The sequence below is a fragment of the Phyllobates terribilis genome, unplaced genomic scaffold (assembly GCF_046119375.1).
Source record: "Phyllobates terribilis strain yellow unplaced genomic scaffold, ASM4611937v1 Scaffold_5__5_contigs__length_657084704, whole genome shotgun sequence".
Classification (NCBI taxonomy): domain Eukaryota; kingdom Metazoa; phylum Chordata; class Amphibia; order Anura; family Dendrobatidae; genus Phyllobates; species Phyllobates terribilis.
This window is the reverse complement of record NW_027362765.1, coordinates 63,005,164-63,026,317: the sequence shown is the minus strand read 5'-3', so window position 1 is coordinate 63,026,317 and position 21,154 is coordinate 63,005,164. Positions and strand designations below refer to the sequence as shown.

At 45.0% G+C, this 21,154-nt stretch overlaps 2 protein-coding genes across 4 annotated transcripts in view; both read right to left on the bottom strand.

Annotated features, from left to right (window-relative positions):
• LOC141271999 (uncharacterized) overlaps positions 1 to 18,291 on the bottom strand; it is a 71,958-nt gene extending 53,667 nt beyond the window's left edge. Inside the window, exons 1-2 of one of the 3 annotated variants that reach the window (XM_073682274.1) lie at positions 18,207 to 18,268; positions 16,195 to 16,315 (exon numbers count right to left, since the gene is read on the bottom strand). The gene's annotated coding sequence lies outside the window, so the exon portion shown is untranslated. Of the gene's footprint in view, positions 1 to 16,194; positions 16,316 to 18,206 lie in introns of all 3 variants that reach the window. The other 2 variants (XM_073682276.1, XM_073682273.1) reach the window with 2 other exon arrangements.
• The window catches only part of LOC141271986 (uncharacterized), a 1,184,418-nt gene that overhangs the window by 121,240 nt on the left and 1,042,024 nt on the right, over positions 1 to 21,154 (bottom strand). The window lies entirely within an intron of this gene.

Genomic DNA, 21,154 nt, shown 5'->3' with positions numbered 1-21,154 from the left:
TTTTAAACCACGTATTGGTACTTTTGGCAGTGTCTGTGTGTGGTGGCTCTTGAAGCATTGACTCCAGCAGCGGTCCACTCCTTGTGAATCTCCCCCAAATTTTTGAATGGCCTTTTCTTAACAATCCTTTCAAGGCTGCGGTTATCCCGGCTGCTTGTGCACCTTTTTCTACCACACCTTTTCCTTCCACTCAACTTTCCATTAATATGCTTGGATACAGCACTCTGTGAACAGCCAGCGTCTTTAGCAATGACCTTTTGTGGCTTACCCTCCTTGTGGAGTGCATCAATGATTGCCTTCTGGACATCTGTCAAGTCAGCAGTCTTTCCCATGATTGTGTAGCCTACTGAAACAGACTAAGGGGCATTTTTAAATGCTTAGGAAGCCTTTGCAGGTGTTTTTTGTTAATTATTCTAATTTACTGAGATAATGACTTTTGTGTTTTCATTGGCTGTAAGCCATAATCATCAACATTAACAGAAATAAACACTTGAAATAGATCACTCTGTTTGTAATGACTATATAATATGAGTTTCACTTTTTGTATTGAAGAACTGAAATAAATTCACTTTTTGATGATGTTCTAATTTTGTAAGAAGCACCTGTATCCCCCTCTGAATGTTATGGAGCATAATTTGCATTTAGATAGGATGTCTATACTCCACATCTTTAACCATAATGCTCTTCTTGCGCTGTTGGAAAAGACCAAAGCTCTTGCTCCTATCTGGACAGATTCTGCGGAGGCATCCGCTTAGGAACCCCACTGCCTTTTGTAAGAGGGGCAATGAGGCCAGAAGATCTTCTCTAGGGGTACCCTAGACGTTGTTGCATCCTCCTGCATCCTGACACAGAAGGATGCAACATTTGTTCTCAGGGCTCCCAGGACTTCCTCATCAGACTATTCATCTTACGGTCAAGTGGATCTTTAACCCCTTTCCGACCATGTCAGTAATAGTACGTAGCTGTGCCCTGGGACTTATGGACCAGCTACGTACTATTACGTGTGCAGCGATCGCGCCCGCACACAAGCGGTGCGGGGCGATCGCCGCTGGGTGTCAGCTGATTGTCACAGCTGACACCCGGTGCTATGTGCAGGGAGCGATCCCGCACCGCTCCCAGCACATTAACCCCCGCAATTCTGTGATCGAAGTTGATCGCAGCATTGCGGTGGCAAGGGGGGAGGTGATCTGTATACGCACCTCTCCTGCCGGCGTCCAGCGATGTCTGCGGCGGATTCCAGATGTTGCCATTATAACCCGATGTCGTCATGACAACATCCGGGTCACCAGGAGGCAGGACGTTAGTTTGGTCATGTGCAGTGCACGACCAAAGTAATGTCTCCCCTGTGTGCAGTGCTGACAGGCTGCATGACAAAGGGAGCTGCTGCTCTCTATGCCATGCAGCTGATCAGGCTGCAAAAAGTGAAAGTCCCGTAGTGGGACAATGTGTAAAAGTAAAAAAAAAAGTAGAAAAGTGAAAAAAAAAAATTGTAAAAATATTAAAAAAAAAAGAAAAGAAAAAATAATCCCCAAAAAATAAAAATATATTGAACCCATAATATTTATTTATTATGAGAAAAAAATAAACCAATAAAAGTACACGTATTTGGTATCGCCGCGTCCGGAACGACCTGACCTATAAAACTGTCCCACTAGTTAACCCCTTTAGTGAACACGGTAAAAAAAAAAAAAAAAAAAAGAAGCAAAAAACAATGCTTTATCATCATACCGCCAAACAAAAAATGGAATAACACGCGATCAAAAAGACGAATGTAAATAAAAATGGTACCGCTAAAAACATCATCTTGTCCCGCAAAAAACAAGCCACCACGCAGCTCCATTGTCCAAAAAAAAAAAGTTATAGCTCTCAGAATAAAGCGATGCAAAAAAATTATTTTTTCTAGAAAATAGTTTTTATTGTGTAAAATCGGCAAAACATAAAAAAAACTATATAAATGCGGTACCGCTGTAAATGCACTGACCCGAAGAATAACGCTGCATTATCAATTTTACCACACGTGGAACGGCATAAAAAAATTGCAAAAAAACAATTCCTGAATTGTTGGTTTTTGTTTATTCTGCCTCCCAAAAATCAGAATAGAAAGCGATCAAAAAATGTCACGTGCCCGAAAATGGCACCAATAAAAACGTCAACTTGTCCCGCAAAAAACAAGCTGTCACATGACTCTGTCGGCCAAAATATGGAAAAATTATTGCTCTCAAAATATGGTGATGCAAACACTAGTCTTTGCAAAAAAAAGCGTCTTTTAGTGTGTGACAGCTGTCAGTCATTAAAACCCGATATGAATCTGGTATCGCTGTAATCGCACCGACCCGAAGAATAAAGTAATCTAATCACTTATACCGCACGAGGAACGGCATAAAAAAATAAACTCTAGGGTTACGGTTGTGCTAGGGTTAGGCTAGGGTTAGGGTTGGGGTTGCATTAGGGTTGGGGCTAGGGTTGGGTTTTTTTTCAAAAGTGATTAAAATTAAGTAAATTCGCGCTTCCCTTTAGACCAAAATATGATTAGATAATGGGCTAGTTAATGCTAATTAGGTGGATATAATGGTATGTCGGTATAAGTAAATGAATAAATAGATAAATAAATATATAAATAGATGAATAAATTATTAAAATATATAAAATAAAACAGCTGTCATTAAATTAGTATATGAACCCAGAGAGAGTAGATGGACAGATGTCAAGTCACAATAAAAATGATTTTATTTAGTATCGTTTAAAAAATGAGGGTGAAGGAGTAAAACCAAATGGGGTCTTTGGGCACAGTTAAAATTTAACAATGGGAGGGCGGACTTGATGGGGGGCGTGGCCTAGCTCTTGATGTGAGAGGTCGGGTGGCAGTGCCTCTCCACCACCATTAGCTTCAATTATCCTGCACAGAGCCCGAATCAGCCAAATCCCTTATCAGGAACTGCTGTCTGAGGGTCCCGGGAGTCAGAGGCGAGCTTCTGCCAGACTCAGAGAGACCAACATGGGCCGCAAAAGGCAGAAGGATGCCGGGGCCTGCAGCAGTGCCTCAGCCCAAGATGGCACCGAGACAGAGGAAGAGGCGGGAAGGAGGAACACAGCCTATGCACGGAGGCTGGAGGCTTCAGCACGGCTGCACAGGTATGCGAGGGGCATGGAGGCAGATGAAGAAGGAAGTGAAGGCAGTGAGAAGCATGGAGATGAGGAGGAAGATGGTGAGGAGATGCCTGTGCCTGTGCTACATGCTGAACAGCAGGAGGAGGGGGATGGTGACACTGTGCTGGCAGCTGAAAGTTCAGATGAGGCAGAGCCGACTCTGCGAGATGTATTCCAGGCTGTCTTATACTGCAAGACTGCTTTAACTGCTCTGACAAAGCAGGTGAATGGTCTGAAAGCTGACATGGGAGGCATTGAGGCTTCTATGCAGAAAGTTACAGCCAGATTGACTGAGGTGGAGGGCAGAGTTGGCGTAACAGAAGATCATTTAACCTCAGTGCAAAAGACGCAACAACAGCACACTCAGAGGATCACGGTAGTGGCTAATAAAAACGATGACCTGGAAAACCGGTCACGCAGGAACAATTTGCGTATTGTGGGCATCCCTGAAAGAGCTGAGGGTGCTGACCCCACGACCTTTGTTGAAACCTGGCTGCTGGGAAAGTTTGGGTCTAATATCCTGTCGAGGGTGTTTGCTGTGGAGCGTGCCCATCGTGTTCCCATGAGACCCCCAGTGCCTGGAGAGGGCCCTCGTACGATGTTAGCCAGAATCCTGAACTGCAGAGACCGGGACACTATTTTACGTAAGGCCAGAAAATTGACAGATCTCACCCTGGAGGGCAAACGCATTGAAATATACCCGGATTACTCGGCTGAGGTGCAAAAGCTGCGGCTACGGTATGGTGAAGTGAAGAAACAGCTCCGCTCTTTGAATGTGAAATACTCTACAATTTATCCTGCTAAATTAAGAGTGGAAGCCTTTGGAAAGGTCAATTTTTTCCCGTCACCGGTAGAGGCCGCTTCGTGGTTGGAGCGGAACCGGAGCAAATTGAGAGAAGCTGAGGACTCGGCACGGTGAATACACGACCCTGCTATCCTGACTACTGGACAGGGTTGTGGTTCTACATTGCTCTGCGAAACCGCAGAGGAGGGGGAGAAACCCCCGCTGGGATCTACGTTTTATAGTTTTATAGTTAATTTGTTTGATTAATGGTTCGGGACTATGCATACTATTGATTATGTGGTGGAGAGACTGCCAATGCTGGAGGAGGACACGGCGCATGTTGATATGCGGTATACTACGATGTTGCTCAGGTTCTTTGAGCTCCCACTCTCACGTTGGGAAGAGAGTGACAAGAGAAGGGTGGGGGGAGGGGGTGGGGGGAGGGGGAGGGAGGGGGGGAGGTGGATGGGTTGGATTTGCGGGAAAATGGGGTTGCTTATGCTGTTTGACCTGGTATGCTGGGGAACAAAATGGAAAGATGTTACTTGATGATGGTGGATTGTTTTTTCTAATGCACAATGAGTAACCGTACGGTTCGGATTTTAAGTTGGAATGTACGTGGTATATCTGACAGGATTAAGAGGGCAGCAGTTCTGAATCACATCAGATCTTGTGATCCTATGATTGCGTGCTTACAGGAGACCCATCTCACTAGAGATACTAGGCACTGGCTATCGAGAGGGTGGATGTTAAAGACATATCATTCTACTTATTCCTCGTACTCCAGGGGGGTGTCAGTCCTAATACACAAAAACGCTCATTATGAAGAGCTGGCAGTGCAAGTAGACAGTGAAGGGCAGTATGTATGGATTGCGTGCAGATTGTATGGACACAAAATGATTTTAGTGGCTTTATATATCCCTCCACCTTATTCTAAAAAGGAACTTCAAGCAGTAATGGACTTGACGGCCAGATGGGGGGAGGCTCCGATGTTGATTATGGGAGATGTTAACAACACCATGAATGATCACTGGGATAAAGTACGTCCGGCAGGTATGGAAGCTGGACGGGACGGAATGACTGCATTCGGCACCTACGTGGGGGAGCTGGGGCTGGTGGATCTGTGGAGAGTACGAAATGAGGGTAAGAGGACCTTCTCGTGTCACTCGGCTACACACGGAACACTGTCAAGGATAGACCTGGCTTTTGGGGATACTGCTATGGATGGGATGGTGGGGGAGGTGGAATACCTACAGAGGACTTTATCGGATCATAGTCCTATGGTTGTCACGCTTCTAGTGGGATCTGCTCAGGGTCAGAGGGGAGGTTGGCGTCTTCACCCGACGTGGCTTAAAGTGGTGGATATGGGTGGCATAACCAAAGAACTAGAGCACTTCTTCCAAGTTAATGAAGGGAGTGCTGAGGCTACAGTGGTGTGGGAGGCTATGAAGGCATTTACGAGGGGACTTTTTATAAGTGAGATCTCACGGTGTAAGACCAAAACTAAATTGGCAGATCAACAAATAAAGGATGACTTGACAAGGGCAGAGGCAGACATGATTTTGGCGCCAACGAGTGTAGCTCACAATAGACTAAAATTGGCACAGGAGGCAGTTAATAAACTGCACATGATGCAAGCCGAGAGGAAAAGGGCATTTCAGCAAGCCCAATTCTTTGAGGAAGGAGAGAGAGTGGGTCGCTTGTTGGCGGTGATATCTGCGGCACAGAGGGAGTCTTCCAGGGTGTACAGGTTGAGAGACCAAGCGGGGACGACTCTGACAGACACAAAGGACATATTGGAGGTCTTTAAGGAATATTACATGGCACTGTACAATTCAAGAGTACGGGACACAGAGGGGGCCGTAGAGGAATTCTTGGAGGGCATCTCACTGTCTAAATTGTCAGAGGAAGATAGGTTAAGGTTGGATGAACCTGTGAGTGTGGAGGAGGTGGAATGTGCAATTCTGTCTATGCCCAATAACAAATCACCGGGTGCTGATGGTCTACCTGGGGAGGTGTACAGGGAGCTGGTGGAACTGCTAGCCCCAAAATTGAAATCTGTGTTTGATGAGGCTTTGGAGAAGGGGGCGTTACCGAGATCAATGGAGGAAGCGGTGATAGTGGTTCTGCCAAAGGAGGGGAAAGACCCCATGAATGCGGAGTCGTATAGGCCCATATCGTTGTTGACAACGGATGTCAAAATACTCGCTAAGATCCTGGCCACCCGGCTCACCGGGGTTGCGCATACTGTTATTCACGAGGACCAGTCGGGCTTTATGCCCAACCGCTCCACGGCTGTTAACTTGAGAAGATTATTTCTTAATATGCAGCTGCCTGCTGATAATGGTGGCGGGAGAATAGTGATGTCGTTGGACGCTAGGAAAGCATTTGATAGCGTGGAATGGGAATATTTATGGAAAATCATGGAAATAATGGGATTTGGCCCCGCATTCATGGCCTGGGTGAAGTTATTGTACTCATCCCCAAGGGCGGTAGTTAAGGTGAATGGTGAACGGTCCGGGATGTTTGACTTACATAGGGGCACAAGGCAGGGGTGCCCGCTGTCCCCGCTATTGTTTGCGGTGGCTGTGGAGCCCCTGGCGGCCAAAATAAGAGCTGAGAGATGAGTGGTCGGATTTAAATTTGGGAGGCTGGAAGAAAAAATATCACTGTATGCCGATGACATCCTGTTATTTCTGGAAAATGCAGGAGAGACATTGGGGTGCACGATGGATGTAATTAAACAATTTGGGAGCATTTCGGGACTGGAGATAAACTGGCACAAGTCTTATGTCATGGCTGTAGAATGACCAATAAAAGTGGAGGAGATAGATGAGAGGGGGAAGCAGCTCCAGCTGGTTTCACAATTTAAATACCTTGGGATATGGGTGGCGCTTCCATTGACACGATTCACGGATCTGAATTTAGTTCCTCTGCTAGAGAAATTTAAAAAGAAAATAGGCGCATGGTGCCAATTGGCTTTGACGGTGACGGGTAGAACTAACCTGATTAAGATGGTCCTTATGCCACAACTAATGTACGTTTTGCACAACTCACCGATATGGCTACCAAAAAAACGGTTTCAGGGTATTGATTCTATCTTCAGATCCTTGATATGGGGCAAGAGGCAGGCAAGGATTAAATTGGGAACGCTGCAAAATGGGAAGGAGGAGGGAGGATTGGCCGCTCCCAATCCCTGGGTCTATTTCTTGGCAGTACAAGGCCAGCATGTCAGGGGATGGAGAGAGCCCGATTGTGGAGGGGCAGCTTGCAGGGTGCTGGTACATGTGTCGGGGAGACGCCCACTGGTCCAGGCGTTAGAGGATGGTACCTTTAAGAAATTGGGAGCAATATATCCTACCTTAGGCTTGACTCAGAAGGTATGGGACACTATTAAAAAGATCAGGGGGGTGGACGGGCTGACTAAGTACTCACCGGTGTTGGGCAATGAACATCTGCCGGAACTTAATAAGCTGTGGCAAATGGGCAATTGGAAGGCGCAAGGAGTGAGATATGTGTGCCAGCTGCAGAGTGGAACGGACCTGAAGACCTTTGAGAAATTGAGAGAAGAATTTGATTTGCCTTTGGTATGGGGATTTCAATACTATAGGCTTCGACATGCTTAGAGGGCACAGTGTGGATTGGGAGCCATGACGGTTCAGGGTGACATTGTACTAGACTCTGTATGTATGAAGGGAGGGACGAGGGGAGTCATATCGAGCTTATATCATGACCTACTGCACTCCTATCTGGGGGGGAATCACCTCATTGCAAAGAGTAAATGGGAAAGGGAGGTGGGTACCCTCACAACAGAACAATGGGAGGCGATTCTAGAATATGTCCCGAAGATCTCTTTACGCGAGCAGGCACAGATTTCCCAATTATACATAATACATAGGACATACAAAACACCGCTGCACCTGTACAAGGCGGGCTTGAGGGGAGATTCCAATTGCCCTAGATGTGGCACGGACCAGGCCGGACTGCTACACATGCTATGGTCATGCCCACGGTTGGTGGCTTATTGGTTGTTCGTTGTCAGCAAAATTGAGAGGGCTTATACATGTACAATTGACAGAAACCTGGTGCTGTGTGTTTTGGGGGAGGTGGATGGAATACCTGTCTCAGAACATTACAAAGTGGCGATAGCGCGATTGCTATATGTGGCACGCAAACTAATAGCACGAAAATGGACAGATTCGGAACCCCCCACTAGGAGGGAATTTATTGCTCAGACACGTACGGTAATGCATTTAGAGGAAAGCATTTATAGGCGGAGGCATGGAGAGAGAACTTTTGGGAAAATATGGTCCGTATGGATGGTGGTAATATGATTGTCAATGTTCCCAGGTATGCCCGGCATAAGGAGTATTGGCGGGAGGGGGGAGGGGGGAGAGGGTTTTGACTGTATTATTACACGTTATGTGAATTGTTATATGTATATTGATAACTGTTTGCTGTTAAAATTTTTGAAACCTAAATAAAAATAATTGGTTTAAAAAAAAAAAAAAAAAAAACAATGGGAGGGCTGAGATAAAAATGAAATCCTGGTGGGATCCGCTGGTTGGATATTCCGGGGTACACCGGGTAGAGGTTCTCCTGTAAAAGTTGAGAGGGAGGTGGATGAGTATCTATGTGGGATACTATTAGTGTGAACTAGGGCTGGTAATAGTTACCTGTCGGTAGATTGATCTGGAGTAGATTCACAGGTGGCGGAGACGTCCCTGGTGTGACAGTGGGATCCGCTGTTTGTAAAAAGGTAGTAGTTCTGTTGGGAATAGAGGGAGGGGTGAGTGAGTACTGTGGTGGAAGTGGTAATAGGGGTCTGGAATAGTAAGTAATATTTTCACATACACCTATCTATTACCACAAGTGACCGTACATTGTTATAACCCATCCCATCTTATTCCCACTAGCCTCCTAGCGCTATACATGAGAACTACCCGCCACCTATGAGCTATTCCAGACCCTATTATAACCAGGTAACCCTTACTATTCCAGACCCCTATTACCACTTCCACCACAGTACTCACTCACCCCATTTTTATCTCAGCCCTCCCATTGTTAAATTTTAACTGTGCCCAAAGACCCCATTTGGTTTTACTCCTTCACCCTCATTTTTTAAACGATACGAAATAAAATCATTTTTATTGTGACTTGACATCTTTCCATCTACTCTCTCTGGGTTCATATACTAATTTAATGACAGCTGTTTTATTTTATATATTTTAATAATTTATTCATCTATTTATATATTTATTTATCTATTTATTCATTTACTTATACCGACATACCATTATATCCACCTAATTAGCATTAACTAGCCCATTATCTAATCATATTTTGGTCTAAAGGGAAGCGCGAATTTACTTAATTTTAATCACTTTTCGGTACCAGTCACTGATACCTTTGGACAAGTAGTGGCTCTTGTTCCAAATTTGCTGCAAGCCCAACTGACCACCTACCAGCGCCACTGCTTTTTTGTTAATTTTTTTCAAAAGTAATGGAAAAAAAAATGATGACAATATGGCGACCAGTGTTGAGCGCAAGTGCTCGCTACTTGAGTTTGCATCGGGTACTCGGGTATGCATTGAGTATCGCGGGTGCTCGAGTGACATGCTCGAGTCTCTGCCCCATATGCTTTGAGGCCAAAAAAACGTTGCTGGGATCGCCTGCCATGCACGAGCGATCCCCGCATGTTTTTTTTTTGGCTGTCTAACAACCGTGAAACATGCAGGGCGGGGACTCGAGCATGTCATTCGAGCACCCGCGATACTTGGTGCATACCCGAGTACCCGATGCAAACTCAAGTAGCGAGCACTTGCACTCAAGACTAATGACAACTTATTCAATATAATGACCTAATGTTATCAAATTCTGTTGTACCTTTGGGTTCAAAATGTACACTATACCCCTTGATAAAATTCTTGAGGGGTCTAGTTTCCAAAATGGGGTCACTTGTGGGGGGGTTTCCACTATTTCGGCACATCAGGGTCTCCCGAAATGTGACATGGTGTCCGCTCTTGATTCCAGGCAATTTTGCGTTCAAAAAGTCACAGAGTGCTCCTTCCCTTTTGAACACTGACGTGCGCCCAAACAGTGTATTTTCCCCACATATGGGGTATTGGCGTACTCAGTAGAAATTGCACAACAGTTTTTAGGTTCCATTTTCTCCTCTTACCCTTGTGAAACTAAAAAAATTGGGGCAAAAAGATAATTTTTGCAGAAAAAGTTAGATTTTTTTATTTTCATGGCTTTATGTTCTAAACTTCTGTGAACCACCTGGGGTTAAGGGTGCTCACCACACATCTAGATAAGTTCCCTCAGGGGTCTAGTTTCCAAAATGGTGTCACTTGTGTGGGTTTTCCACTGTTTAGGCACATCATGGGCACATCCGCTAATTATTCAAGCAAATTTTACATTCAAAAAGTCAAATAGCACTCCTTCCCTTCTGAACCCTGCCGTGCACCCAAACAGTGGTTTTCCCCCACATATGGGGTATCGGCTTACTCAGGAGAGATTGCACAACAAGTTGCATGGTGCAATTTTTCCTGTTACCCTTATGAAAATGCAAAACTGGGGGCTGAAAAACATTTTTGTGGGAAAAATGTGAAAATTTTATTTTCACGGCTCCATGTTATAAACTTCTGTGAAGCACCTGGGGGTTCAAGATGCTCACCACACATCTAGATAAGTTCCCTCAGGGGTCTAGTTTCCAAAATGGTGTCACTTGTGAGGGGTTTCCACTGTTTAGGCACATCAGGGGCTCTCCAAACGCAACATGGCGTCCGCTAATTATTCAAGCAAATTTTACATTCAAAAAGTCAAATGGCCCTCCTTCCATTCTGAGCCCTGCTGTGCGCCCAAACAGTGTTTTTTCCCCACATATGGGGTATCTGCGTACTCAGGGGAAATTGCACAACAAATTTTGGGGTCCATTTTTTCCTGTTACCCCTGCAAAAATAAAAAAATTGGGGTCTAAAGTAACATTTTTGTGAAAAAAGTTAAATGTTCATTTTTTTCTTCCCCATTCCAAAAATTCCTGTGAAGCACGTGAAGGGTTAATAAACTTTTTGAATGTGGTTTTGAGCACCTTGAGGGGTGCAGTTTTTAGAATGGTGTCACTTTTGGGTATTTTCTGGTATAAAGGCCCCTCAAAGTCACTTCAAATGTGATGTGGTCGCTAAAAAAATGGTTTTGTAAATTTTGTAAGAAAAATGAGAAATCGCTGATCAACTTTTGACCCTTATAGCGCACTAATAAAAAAAAATGTTGGTTCCAAAATTGTGCTGATGTAAAGTAGACATGTGGGAAATGTTATTTATTAACTATTTTGTGTAACATATCTCTCTGATTTAACGGAATAAAAATTAAAATTTTAAAAATTGTGAAATTTTCAAAATTTTCGCCAAATTTCCAATTATTGCACAAATAAACGCAAGTGATTTTGAAGAAATTTTTACCACTATCATGAAGTACAATATGTCACGAAAAAAACAATCTCAGAATCAGCGGGATCCGTTGAAGCGTTTCAGAGTAATTACCTCATAAAGTGACAGTGGTCAGAATTGTAAAAATTGGCCTAGTTATTAACGTGCAAACCACCCTCGGGGGTAAAGGGGTTAAACTGGGAGGAGTCTTCAAAGGGTAGGGTAGTCTTTTTTGCTACTCTGGCTACCTGAATGTCGACTTTAGGAATTTCTGTCCAGCATTTAGAAATGTCCTCATCCAAGGGGAAGCGGTCTTTTAGATCAGTGTTCTCTAGCTTCAGTCCTCAAGAACCACCAATAGATCATGTTTTCAGGATTTCCTTAGTATTGCACAGGTGATGTAATTATTGTCTGTGCAGGTATTGTATTTATCACCTGGATCGTGTGTGACATTTTCTCTTCATCCACTCCCATTGCGTTTCTGACAGCGAATAAAAGTTCCTCCATGTCATCAGAGGAAAAGAAGAATTTTTTATCTTCTTGCTTAGTGTTATAATTTGGAGTTATTTCGCCTTCCTCCAACCATTTCTCCGGAGCTGAATTTTCCGCCTCCGAGTCTGAGCTTTCTTCTGGGGCGTATTTCGTCTTTTTGATATTGAGGGACCCCAGAATATGATTGTGAGAAGGTGGCTAAGGACGACTGGATCTCCTGGCGCACCATTGCTCTGACTTCATCCATTAAAGAGGGTTGTTCCTCTCAGATAATTTTCTCCATTCACGGCTGACATAGAGCGTTTTTTTGTGGGTGGATGGGAGTTTTTGTTGCAAATGGCACACTTGCGACTTGCAGGTTTTTTTTTTTACTTTGGTGCAGGATCCTTGTCACCCTAAAACAAAAAGGGAAGACATAAGGAAGGATCCTGCACAAAGGGGGAGCTACCCTTACCAGATATACTCACTGGGTCAGGGATTGCGCTGGGCTCTGCAGATGCAGCTTTAAGTGAAGACACATCCATCATTAAAACCTCAGTCCTACCCTATGGTGTCTTCAATCAGGGTCCTTTTATGCAGGAAACGGAGATCCAGAGCATTCCTCCTCCAATAGGATGGAGATCTCCCTTCTCAGGTACTGTCATTTTGGTGCTTACCGCAGTTCAATTGTTCAAATTTCCAGCGAAAATGGCGGTGTGTTCCACCGTGGAACACAACCGGAAGTCATGCTGCGCTTCACTGAATCACCTGGCGCGCGTCACTTCCCATGCGCGTTTCACTCTGCCAGAGAAGCACCGGAGGAGAGAGACATGCGCGGTGCCCAGAGGAGAAGGGGAGACATCGTCAACTGGCTGGGGAGCTACAGGAGGCCCCCAGCCCTCTCTACCACCATCCAGCATTGCCAAGGCGCAGGAGGATGGTGGGGTCCCGCACAGGAGCAGCGCAGGGATGGAAGGCACAGGGCGATCGATCCAAGGCTTAAGGTATCTAAAATGGGAAAGCTATTTAGCGGCCACAGCCCCTCAGAAAGAAACCTCTTCATCCCTTAGGGACAGGAAAAACACTAAGGATGGAGAGACAATCTTGTGTTTTCTGTCCCTAATAAGGATGGGTAGGCAACCTCCTGTTGGTGCTGTCGTGGAGGGGATTAGAGAAAGTACTTTTATGGGGGGAGGAGAGTCAAAATGTACCAAAAACTCAGTAGGAGTTGTCAGCCCAAGGAAAAGACCACTCAGATCCCCGCTTCGCATTTAGTTGCTTATATGTGCTGCTTCATCATGGAGGAATGTTCTATTGATCGGCGAACAGGACCTTTTGTTGACGCGGCAACTGATCACATGGCACAGAGGATGACCAATCACGCATGGTGTCTATGGCGCATACGCGCCCACGTCACTAATAGTTACAGTGCACCAGACTATTTTGTTGTGACTCTTGATATTTTTGAGCACCAGACTGAGTCGTCAGCACCTCTGTTTGTTTGTCATGCATTTTTAAAAGCAATTCATGTTTTGTAATTTATAAATATTTATATTCAATAAAGATTATTACATTTTGAAGCGACAAAACTCCAAGCTTTCTCCTCTATGTTATAAATTTTCTGTGGAGTTGTTTGGAAGGGTCATCTGAGGCACGTGCCTCAAGCTGACCATCTTATTATGCAGGCGTTATACCTTGTGAGTTTTTGGCTAACAATAAAATATGAGATGATAGCTCATAGTATATTCCTAAATGGTCAAATTTGACCTCTATTGCATAGAGATACACAACAGTTATTAATTACTAAATAGTAACTGATAATTCTGATTAAGAAGCTCAGATATCTCAATGAAGTACAACAATATATGAACCCCATTCACAGGGAACTGAGTAGCAATGGGTAGAGTATAAAACCCAAAAATGTAATCCAAAATGGGGCTGTATTCATACAAAACAGACATAGGAAATTTGCTCATTGAGTTCCTTTGGGGCTAGTGAATCCAGTCTAACAATCCAGTCACTTTCCTTTTTGAGGATACATCTATTGTGATCACCCCCTCTCACATTGGGTTTAACCACTTCAATGATATAAAAGGAGATTTCTCCGGTTTCACCTCGTTGTACACTTTTCATGTGTCTCGCTAATGGGGCAATTTTCACTAAGCAACATACATTGCTGTTTGTTTCTGAAAAACAAATACAAGCATGCTGCTTCTTGATCAGTTGTATTGCATTATGCATTGGTCATAGCAATCTGCTTCTTACTTGTTTTAACCTCTACTTTCTCACATCTCGCCCGCCCTTTAACACATTCTCTGCACTCTCTCCATATCAACCCCTTCTTTCTCCGCTCTCCCATGTATAACTCTGAGGCTCTACTGACCTTTCTCACCCACTCCAAACCATCCACTACCTCCACACAGCACTCAAAACGTTCATACAAATCATTGCACCACCTGCTCTTTCTCTTTTTTCTCCTTCTACTAGTCGCTGGCGACATCTCCCCCAATCCTGGGCCTCTCTCCACTAGCACACAACACTCTCCTCCAGCTGCCTATAGAAACCCTGCTAATCTTATTAACATTCAGTGCATGCCCTCTCCTATTGCTGTCCACTGTGCTCTCTGGAACACACGGTCTGCGTGTAACAAACTAACTTACACTCACGATTTTTTCTCTCTAATTCGCTTAACCTTCTGGCTATTACTGAAACCTGGATTAGGCATTCAGACACCACTGCAGCTGCTGCTCTCTCATTTGGGGGGCTGAAATTTTCACATACCGCCAGACCTGAGAATAGACAAGGTGGAGGTGTTGGTCTGCTCCTTTAACCACAATGTGCTTTCCAGGTCATCCCCCCAGTTCCCTCACTTATGTTTCCTTCCTCTGAAGTGCACACCATCAGACTCTTCAAACCCTTCTCCCTGCGAGTGGTGGTTGTGTATCGCCCTCCAGGCTCCTCCCACTAGTTCCTGGATCATTTTGCCACCTGGCTTCCTCACTTTCTATCCTGTGACATCCCCACCATCATCATGGGAGACTTTAATATCCCCATCAACAATCCCCTCTCCCAATCTGCCTCTCATCTACTTTCTCTAATCTCCTCATTCGGCCTCTCACAATTTACTAATTCTCCTACGCACGAAGACAGGAATACTCTGGACCTAGTCTTCTCCCGTCTCTGCTCGCTGCATGACTTTACTAACTCCCCTCTCCTGCTCTCGGACCACAACCTTTTTTCCTTCTCTGTCAAGAACTGTCTCCTCACCCGGGACACCCCCACTTACCACTCTTCTAGGAATACACGTACCATTAATACCCAGCAGCTTAAGGACAATCTCCACACATCTTTAGCCCCCATCTTCTCCCTCTCCTGTCCGGACTTAGCATTGTCACACTACAATAATACACTGAAGAGCGCCCTAGATGGAGCAGCACCTTCTACACGCAGAAAGACCCAACACAGACAACGGCAGCCCTGGCACACAATACAAACACGCTTTCTTCAGAGTTGCTCAAGGTGTGCTGAGCATCAGTGAAGAAAATCTCTTTTAGCAGAGGACTTCATCCACTATAAATTCATGCTCAAAACCTATTACTCTGCTCTTCATCTGGCCAAACAATCCTACTTCACCACTCTCATCACTTCACTGTCCAACAATCCAAAACGACTTTTGAAACCTTGCACTCCCTGCTGAAACCTAAAGCACAGGCCCCCACCACCAACCTCAGCGGGGGGATCTGGCCACTTATTTCCTAGAAAAAAATCAACTACATCCATCAGGAGATCTCCTCAGTGCCTGGTTCCTCTTCCCGGCCACACTTCAAGCTCACTAGCCATCTTTGAGCCTGTTACAGAAGAAGGAGTTACCCAGCTCCTCATTTCTTCTCGACCTACAACCTGCAACAGTGACCCCATTCCTTCACATCTCCTGCAGTCTCTCTCACCGGTGGTCACCACTCACCTGACTAAAATATTTAACCTTCCTTTCTTCAGGTATCTTTCCCTCATCATTTAAACATACTATCATAACGCCTTTACTTAAAAAGCCATCCCTGGACCAGAACTGCACTGCTAATAACAGACCTGTCTCTAACCTTCCTTTCATCTCTAAACTCCGGGAACGCTTGGTTCACTGCCGTCTAATCCGCTATCTCTCAGATAACTCTCTCCTCGACCCTCTACAATCTGATTTCCGCTCCTTACACTCCACTGAAACTGCCCTCACTAAAGTCTCGAATGATCTACTAACAGCTAAATCCAAACGTCACTGCGCCCTGCTGATTCTCCTGGATCTCTCTGCAGCATTTGACATTGTGGATCACCAGCTCCTCCTCACTGTGCTCCTGGTTCTCCTCCTACCTCTCTGACTGCTCCTTCACGGTATCTTTTGCCGGCTCCTCTTCCTCTCCTCGTCCCTTTAATATCGGGGTCCCGCAGGGCTCAGTCCTAGGCCCCCTCCTCTTCTCTCTATACACTGCCCCTATTGGACAAACAATCAGCAGATTTGGGTTCCAGTATCATCTCTATGCTGACAACACCCAACTATACACCTCTTCACCTGACATCACCCCTACCCTAATACAAAATACCAAGGATCGTCTGTCCGCTGTCTCTAACATCATGTCCTCCCTCTATTTTAAACTGAATCTCTCTAAAACTGAACTTCTTGTGTTTCTCCCCTCTATTAACTCAACTCTACCTAACATCGAACTCTCTTCTGATCGGTCTCCCTTTTACCAAACTTTCTCCTCTCCAATCCGTCCTGAATGCGGCAGCCAGGGTCATATTTCTGTCCAGCTGCTTCACCGATGCCTCCATCTTGTGCCAGTCTTTACACTGGTTGCCCGTCCACTACAGGGTCCAATTTAAACTCATCGCTCTCACCCACAAAGCTCTCCACAGTTCTGCACCGCCTTATATCTCCTCTCTCATCTCTGCCTATAGCCCTACATGTGCCCTCCGTTCTACAAATGACCTAAGACTAACATCCCCCACAATCCGAACCTCGCACCTCCGTCTCCAAGACTTCTCTCGTGCTGCGCCAGTTCTCTGGAAGGCAATCCGACTGATGCCTAGCCCCCATGTCTTCAAGCGCGCTTTAAAAACCCATCTCTTTAAACAAGCCTACCACCTTAGCTACTCAGTAAATTAACTTTCCCCTGTTCCCTCCTTCTAAATATTATTCAGAATCTGTTCCCTTCTCTTCATCTGTCTCCACACCCTCCATGCACAAGAAAACTGCACTCGGTACTTGAGTGTTGCACTTAAACATACTGGCTGATGACCGGATCATACAGCTTTATAGGAAAATCCCTATTTATTATCATTGCCAGACCTGAAATAACAAGCACTTCTCACCTATTGTGTCCCCCTATGCCCTTGTAGATTGTAAGCTTGCGAGCAGGGACCTCACTCCTAATGTAACTGTTTAACTGTCTTAAATTGTATTGAATTCATTGTCTGTATATGCCCTCGCTTAATTGTAAAGTGCTGCGGAATATGTTGGCGCTATAGAAATAAAAATTATTATTATTATTATTATTATTATTATTAACCCCCATGGAGTCAAAATCTTCAGTACACCTGTAGATAAATTCCCAGCTTGGTGTAATTTCAAAAATGGGGTCACTTAAGGGGGGATTCTACTCTTTGACACTTATGGGCTCTGTTTATGGACTCGGCAAACTATTCTACAAAAATTTGTTCTCCAAGAGTCAAATAGCGCTCCGTCCCTCCCGAGTCTCGCTGTGTACCTATGCAGTACTGCACAGCCACATATGGGGTATTTGTACATTCATATGAAATTTGATGCCATTTTTACCCATTTCCGTGTGAAAATGTAAAATTTGAACTGAACTAGAAGATAAATCATGGCATTTTGTGAGAACTTCTTTGGGCTTCTGTCCTTTCATCCTGCAGTTGTCTGAATGGATCTAACATGGACTTTGGAACCAGCTAAGCCGCATTCTGTTCACAGCGGTTACGTCACTGTTCACACCACACAGAGACCCCAAAAGACTCTCATATATACTGTATGGTGAGGATGTCGGTACTCTGGGAACATTAGACTGTGTATGGGGGGATGGCGGTACAGTGGGAACATTATACTGTGTGGGGGGCATCATACATACTACATAAGGGGCATAATGGGGGCATTTCACTGTGTGGGGGCCCAAAAAAGGGGCACTGTACTATGAGAATAATACGTTTCCTCACTTCATGTCTTCCATAGTTGGATCGTATGTATCTATTACAGTAAACAGAACAAAAACGTTATGATTCTATAGAGTGGTAACACAAGACACCAAAAGAGTCTCAGTGCTGAAGGGGTTAATGTCCCCTGCACCCAGTAATGGGGAATCTCCACATACCTCCACCTGCAGAGCTGCCACCACATATATGGCTGTTCTGTGTGCACAGGACCTGTGATGAGGTCACAGGAGGGGAGGAGTCAGTGGTCACATGATCAGGGGCCTCAGTGTATTGTTGTGGCTACATCCCAGTGGCTGCCGGACACATTGTATATAGATATTAGTGTTGAGCGAGCATGCTCGACACTGCTCGGTACTCGCCCGAGCATCACGCTATTCGGGATGTTCAGCGAGCACCGAGCATTTCCGGGGTTGCTCGGCGGGAGCTCGGGTCTCCGCCCTGCATGTTTGGCGCTCTTTACAGAGCCAATGAACATGCAGGGATTGCCAGCCAGTCACTGTAATGCCGGGACAGTGTAGGGTCAGTGCTGATGAGTTAGGGAGAGATATATAGTGTGAAATAGGTAGTGTAGGGTCTCTAAAGCCTGCCAAATCAAACAAACAGTCCTTCTCGGGACTAATATCCATCCCAGATATCAGGCAGGCTGTATAGGAGACGCAGTGGTTATACCAGCAAACACTGCATTACAGTCCTGTGTGCTCCTGTTGGTCAAATTGCTAGACTTATCCCCCGGTCTCAGGGGTCAGGAAAAATCCTTTTTTTTTTCATCTAAATCCTGTATTTTTTTTTCCTCAGTCAGACTGTACAAATACGCGTCTTATTAACCTTTTGGTATTTTTCCCCCCGAAAAAAGAAATTGAGTGTGTCTGTGACTGTTCAGACACCAATATATCTGTTTAAAAAAATCTGGTGTAGGCCAGAGAACTAGAACTGTGGTTTTGCAGTTCCACGGTTCAAATCTCTGTATTATCCTGCTTTTGGCCTTTTTTCCGTAAAAAAAACAGTAATAGTGTCTCGCTAACTGTTCAGGCACAAATATATCTGTTTAAAAGATTCTGGTGCAGGCCAGATAATTATAACTGGGGTTTTGCAGTTCCACAGTTCAAATCTCTGTATTATCCTGCTTTTGGCCTTTTTTCCGTAAAAAAAACAGTAATAGTGTCTCGCTGACTGTTCAGACACAAATATATCTGTTTAAAAGATTCTGGTGTAGGCGAGATAACTAGAACTGTGGTTTTGCAGTTCCACGGTTCAAATCTCAGTATTATCCTGCTTTTGGCATTTTTTCCATAAAAAAAAACAGTAATAGTGTCTCCCTGACTGTTCAGACACAAATATATCTCCTTAAAAGATTCTGGTGTAGGCCAGATAACTATAACTGTGGTTTTGCAGTTCCACGGTTCAAATCTCTGTATTATCCTGCTTTTGGCCTTTTTTCCGTAAAAAAAAACAGTAATAGTATCTCGCTGACTGTTCAGACACAAATATATCTGTTTAAAAGATTCTGGTGTAGGCCAGATAATTATAACTGTGGTTTTGCAGTTCCACGGTTCAAATCTCTGTATTATCCTGCTTTTGACCTTTTTTCCGTAAAAAAAAACAGTAATAGTGTCTCGCTGACTGTTCAGACACAAATATATCTGTTTAAAAGATTCTGGTGTAGGCGACATAACTAGAACTGTGGTTTTGCAGTTCCACGGTTCAAATCTCTGTATTATCCTGCTTTTGGCCTTTTTTTCCGTAAAAAAAAAACAGTAATAGTGTCTCCATGACTGTTCAAACACAAATATATCTGTTTAAAAGATTCTGGTGTAGGCCAGAAAAATAGAACTATGGTTTTCCTCTTCCACGGTTCTAATCTCCTTTTTATTACCCTTTATCCATTGATCGTGCGAGTGTAAGCTATTTTACTTCATTTACAATGGGCAAGGTGAGTGGCAAGGGACATGGAACTGGACGTTCTGTTGATGGTGCTTGTAGAGGACGGGGCCGTGGCCAAGGTGAAAATGTGCCACAACCAACAGCCACATCTTCTCGCTCCCACTTCTTGACCGAATTACTAGGGAAGCACACTACAACACCAGTATTGCAAACTGATCAGTGTGAACAGGTTATTAATTGGATAGCAGATAATACTTCCAGTTACCTGGGCACCACCACCTCCAGTCTGTCTTCCACACGGTCAAGTTTTAGTAGCCGTGAGTCTCGACCGCATACTCCTCCTCACCCTGATGCTCCTTCCTTCCACCATGCCGAGTGTCGTCAGACAGCAACTGATCCCACAGTTGGACACTCTGAAGAGCTGTTCCCTGGTCCATTTCCATATTTGTGCCCCTCGCCTGCTCTGCTTGAAGTGGTGGAAGAGGAGATCCCATGTAGCGATGCCCAAATATTTGAACAGCCACAGGAAGTCGACGCTGCCAATTTGTCACAAGAGGTGGACGATGACGAGACACAATTGCCACGAAGTGAGGAGGAGGATCGTGGTGCGCAAGTGAAAGAGGAAGAGGTGGTGGTTGATCTAGTAACTGACCCAAAGTGGCAGGAGGACGCGCAGAGCGAGGCCAGCAGCACACAGGGGGAGGGAGGCAGAGTACCCCAACAGGCAGAAAGAAGCAGTGTGGTGGCCGCACACAAAAGGCAAGCAACAGTTCCCCATAACACCAACACGAGGGATGTTGCCAGTACAACCGGTAGGTCTTCCAGAGTCTGGAATTTTTTTAAAGACTCTGCTGATAACCCCAAAAAGGCCATTTGTACCACCTACCATGCCAGCATCAGCAGGGGTGACAAAACTACCAGCCTGACCACCACCAGCATGATCAGGAACATGTCAGCAAAGCACCCGACTTTGTGGGGCGAACCCCACGGTCCACGACCAGTGTCAGCGGGTGTCACCACGGGTGTCACCACTGCTTCTTCCGCTGTTGTGCATGTAAGAGAACCCCCTGTTTTGCGTGCAAGGCAATCCCCTGTTCATACTGCATGCAAAGATGCCCCCTCCTCTCAGTCTTCAAATGTTATGGCAGTTTCTCAAGAAACAGCATCAACGTCCAGTCCACGTCCCACCGCAGCGTTCAATTGTCCATATCCCAGACCTTTGAAT